The 5,000-nt window shown below is 59.0% G+C and overlaps 1 pseudogene; it reads left to right on the forward strand.

Annotated features, from left to right (window-relative positions):
• Window positions 1-5,000, forward strand: part of LOC126454525 (large subunit ribosomal RNA) — a 7,779-nt pseudogene that overhangs the window by 643 nt on the left and 2,136 nt on the right.

A 5,000-nucleotide genomic window follows, 5' to 3' on the forward strand; every position in this document is an offset into this window, starting at 1 on the left:
CCGGCCTACGGCCCGGGTGCGCAGCCTGTCCTTCCGCGGGCCTCGGTTCGCGTCTGTTGGGCAGAGCCCCGGTGTCCTGGCTGGCTGCCCGGCGGTATATCTGGAGGAGTCGATTCGCCCCTTTGGGCGCTCGGGCTCCCGGCAAGCGCGCGCCGTTCTTCCCGGATGACGGACCTACCTGGCCCGGCCCCGGACCCGCGCCGCTGTTGGCTCGGGATGCTCTCGGGCGGAATAATCGCTCCCGTCAGCGGCGCTTCAGCTTTGGACAATTTCACGACCCGTCTTGAAACACGGACCAAGGAGTCTAACATGTGCGCGAGTCATTGGGCTGTACGAAACCTAAAGGCGTAATGAAAGTGAAGGTCTCGCCTTGCGCGGGCCGAGGGAGGATGGGGCTTCCCCGCCCTTCACGGGGCGGCGGCCTCCGCACTCCCGGGGCGTCTCGTCCTCATTGCGAGGTGAGGCGCACCTAGAGCGTACACGTTGGGACCCGAAAGATGGTGAACTATGCCTGGCCAGGACGAAGTCAGGGGAAACCCTGATGGAGGTCCGTAGCGATTCTGACGTGCAAATCGATCGTCGGAGCTGGGTATAGGGGCGAAAGACTAATCGAACCATCTAGTAGCTGGTTCCCTCCGAAGTTTCCCTCAGGATAGCTGGTGCTCGTACGAGTCTCATCCGGTAAAGCGAATGATTAGAGGCCTTGGGGCCGAAACGACCTCAACCTATTCTCAAACTTTAAATGGGTGAGATCTCCGGCTTGCTTGATATGCTGAAGCCGCGAGCAAACGACTCGGATCGGAGTGCCAAGTGGGCCACTTTTGGTAAGCAGAACTGGCGCTGTGGGATGAACCAAACGCCGAGTTAAGGCGCCCGAATCGACGCTCATGGGAAACCATGAAAGGCGTTGGTTGCTTAAGACAGCAGGACGGTGGCCATGGAAGTCGGAATCCGCTAAGGAGTGTGTAACAACTCACCTGCCGAAGCAACTAGCCCTGAAAATGGATGGCGCTGAAGCGTCGTGCCTATACTCGGCCGTCAGTCTGGCAGTCATGGCCGGTCCTTGCGGCCGGCCGCGAAGCCCTGACGAGTAGGAGGGTCGCGGCGGTGGGCGCAGAAGGGTCTGGGCGTGAGCCTGCCTGGAGCCGCCGTCGGTGCAGATCTTGGTGGTAGTAGCAAATACTCCAGCGAGGCCCTGGAGGGCTGACGCGGAGAAGGGTTTCGTGTGAACAGCCGTTGCACACGAGTCAGTCGATCCTAAGCCCTAGGAGAAATCCGATGTTGATGGGGGCCGTCATAGCATGATGCACTTTGTGCTGGCCCCCGTTGGGCGAAAGGGAATCCGGTTCCTATTCCGGAACCCGGCAGCGGAACCGATACAAGTCGGGCCCCTCTTTTAGAGATGCTCGTCGGGGTAACCCAAAAGGACCCGGAGACGCCGTCGGGAGATCGGGGAAGAGTTTTCTTTTCTGCATGAGCGTTCGAGTTCCCTGGAATCCTCTAGCAGGGAGATAGGGTTTGGAACGCGAAGAGCACCGCAGTTGCGGCGGTGTCCCGATCTTCCCCTCGGACCTTGAAAATCCGGGAGAGGGCCACGTGGAGGTGTCGCGCCGGTTCGTACCCATATCCGCAGCAGGTCTCCAAGGTGAAGAGCCTCTAGTCGATAGAATAATGTAGGTAAGGGAAGTCGGCAAATTGGATCCGTAACTTCGGGATAAGGATTGGCTCTGAGGATCGGGGCGTGTCGGGCTTGGTCGGGAAGTGGGTCAGCGCTAACGTGCCGGGCCTGGGCGAGGTGAGTGCCGTAGGGGTGCCGGTAAGTGCGGGCGTTTAGCGCGGGCGTGGTCTGCTCTCGCCGTTGGTTGGCCTCGTGCTGGCCGGCGGTGCAGGATGCGCGCGCCTGCGCGGCGTTCGCGCCCCGGTGCTTCAACCTGCGTGCAGGATCCGAGCTCGGTCCCGTGCCTTGGCCTCCCACGGATCTTCCTTGCTGCGAGGCCGCGTCCGCCTTAGCGTGCTCCTCCGGGGGCGCGCGGGTGCGCGGATTCTCTTCGGCCGCCATTCAACGATCAACTCAGAACTGGCACGGACTGGGGGAATCCGACTGTCTAATTAAAACAAAGCATTGCGATGGCCCTAGCGGGTGTTGACGCAATGTGATTTCTGCCCAGTGCTCTGAATGTCAACGTGAAGAAATTCAAGCAAGCGCGGGTAAACGGCGGGAGTAACTATGACTCTCTTAATGACTCTCCAAATGCTCACATGATGCGTCATATACGGATCCTCTCGGTCCACTCCTTAGCATCCTAGTGGTGTTGAGTGGGCGATGGTTCGCTTAGCCTCTCGGTGGGAAATCCTAGCTCTGGCCTTCACGTGGCGGGGGTCGTGAGAGGTTCTGAGGAAGGTTATGCCTTGGCATAAGTCTCCCAAAGTTCCTCGACCGACAGAGCAGGGTGTGTTTAGGGTACGGGGGTTGCCTCCCCTCGTGCCTTTGCTCCAGCTGGCCCAACAACAAGAAGTAAACGTGGTACCAGGCCTCCCACTGGAGCGCCTGTGCCAGCTGATGAGCCACCCAACCAGCCAACCGATGCGGGTCGAGCGCCGCTCCCCATAGTCTGCCCCGATTGCTCGCGGTCTTTTTCCACCAAGACCGGGCTCGGTGTTCATCGGCGCCATGCTCATCCATCTGCAGTCAACGCGGAGATACAGACGGGGAGGAAGAAGGCCAGGTGGTCTGAAGAAGAACTCTTGCGTTTGGCCCATGCCGAAGCAACCCTGACCATCCACGGTTGCAAGTTCTTCAACCAGGAACTCGCCAAGGCCTTTCCTGCTCGAACGCTGGAGTCCATCAAGTGCCAGCGTAGGACGAAGTCCTATCGGGACATGGTGGCAAGGTTTGTCGCCGAGCTCCCCAGTAGTGCTCATGGTTCTCATGACGCTGCGGCTGAGCCTGGTGATGGATCCCCTGTACCACACGTTCCACCTCAGGGGGATAGCGTTGACCTTGCCATCTGGTCCTTTGTTTCTGAACTCCCTCCATCGGGCCGCCGATTTCGCTCTCTTGACGCTCTTCTGGCTCTTGGTCCTACCACTAGCCGGGACACTATCCGAGCAATGTTGCTACCTGCTTTGGATGAGTTAGGGAGCATGGAACCAGCTGTCCATCAAGCTGCAAACATACGGATTCAACAGCCTCCAGAGCGGAAGCGTGCTCGACGAAGGTGGGAATATGCAGTGGTCCAGCGTGCCTTCAAGAAAAATCCGGCACGTTGTATCAACGGGCTCCTTGAGGGCACTCTTCTGCATCAGCCCCCGTCCATCCCGGGGCTGATTGAGTATTGGACAGACCTCTTTGCCCCACCTCGTGTCAGGTCTCGGCCTCCCCGGGGTGAGGGCCTGTCCGACAGGCTGTTGCCGTTCTCAAAGATGGTACCCTTCCACAAACTATGGGCTCCCATCACTGCGGAAGAAGCGGCTACTGCCCTACCACCTCGAAGCTCCGCTGCAGGCCCGGATGGTCTTACACCGGCCCAATTACGTCGCCTTCCCCAGGAGGTTTTACTTAAAATCCTGAATATCCTTCTCCTTTCCCGTTCCCTTCCATCCCGTCTCCTTCAGGCCAGGACCACCCTGCTCCCCAAGAGGACCGCCGCAGCATCCCCTGCTGACTTCCGTCCGATTACAGTGTGCTCGGTGCTAACCAGAGCCTTCCACAAGGTTCTGGTTGGCCGCCTTATGCGCTTCTGCACTTTGGATGGTCGTCAGCGGGCTTTCATCCCTCAGGATGGGATGCTTCATAACACCTTTATCCTGGATCTGGCGATGACTCAGGCGCGGAGGGCCGCCGGTTCGCTGTACTTGGCGTCCCTGGATGTGTCAAAGGCCTTCGACTCGCTTGCCCATGGGGCCCTTGGCCCTGTGCTGAGGGCCCATGGCCTGCCGGTCGAGTTCGTTGACTACATCCAGGGGTGCTATGGGGCTGGATCGACGGTTATCTGCGCTGGTGGGAAGTCGTCCGATCTGGTGCGGCCTTCGAGGGGTGTTCGGCAGGGTGACCCTCTGTCCCCCATCCTTTTTAATATGGCAGTAGACATCCTCTTATCCCGTCTCCCTGAGCATGTTGGGGCACGCATTCTCGGACGGCGAGTAAATGCTGCTGCATTCGCCGACGACCTCCTGCTGTTCGCCGAGACTCGTGATGGATTGCAGGAACTTCTTACCATCGCCACGTCGGCCTTGGGTGACCTCGGGCTTGAGGTCAACCCACGAAAGTGCTTCTCTCTCGCCCTGGTGTCATCAGGCCGGGAGAAGAAGACCAAGGTCGACGAGACAGTCATCTTTCGTGCTGGTGTCCAAAACATTCCAGCACTGGCGATGGAAGATACATTTAAGTATTTGGGACTGCAATTCACCACCGGCGGACGAAGTTTGTTCCATCCTCGGCGGGAGGTCGAGAAGCAGCTTGACATCATTAAGCGTGCTCCACTAAAGCCTCAGCAGAGACTGTATTCCCTTCGGTCCGTAATCCTCCCGGGTATTTACCATGGTCTGGCCTTGGGGAGAACTCGTCTGGGGGCCCTCACATCCCTGGATGTCTGTGTGCGGGCAGCTGTTCGAACTTGGCTGCGTCTCCCAGCGGATACACCTGTTGGATACTTCCATGCCCCAATAGCTCATGGGGGCTTGGGGGTTCCATCAGCCCGCTGGCTTGGTCCACTTCTTCGAAGGAGGAGGCTGGCGAAGATACAGGGTTTAGGTGTGGCTGTGGACGATTCTTCCCAGGACTTGCTGCGACGTGAAATCTGCCAACTGGACAACGCCTTGCAATGGCGTGGGGACGTGATTAAGTCCAGTTACCAACTGGGCCGGTGTTGGGCCGAGCGCCTCCACTCCTCAGTCGATGGCTCTGCATTACGTAAGTCTGCCCAAACACCCGGGCAGCACTGCTGGGTATCCACCACCCGGCAGTTCGTCACAGGCCGTGATTTTATCTCCTGTCTACG

The sequence above is a fragment of the Schistocerca serialis genome, unplaced genomic scaffold, assembly GCF_023864345.2.
Source record: "Schistocerca serialis cubense isolate TAMUIC-IGC-003099 unplaced genomic scaffold, iqSchSeri2.2 HiC_scaffold_985, whole genome shotgun sequence".
Lineage (NCBI taxonomy): Eukaryota > Metazoa > Arthropoda > Insecta > Orthoptera > Acrididae > Schistocerca > Schistocerca serialis.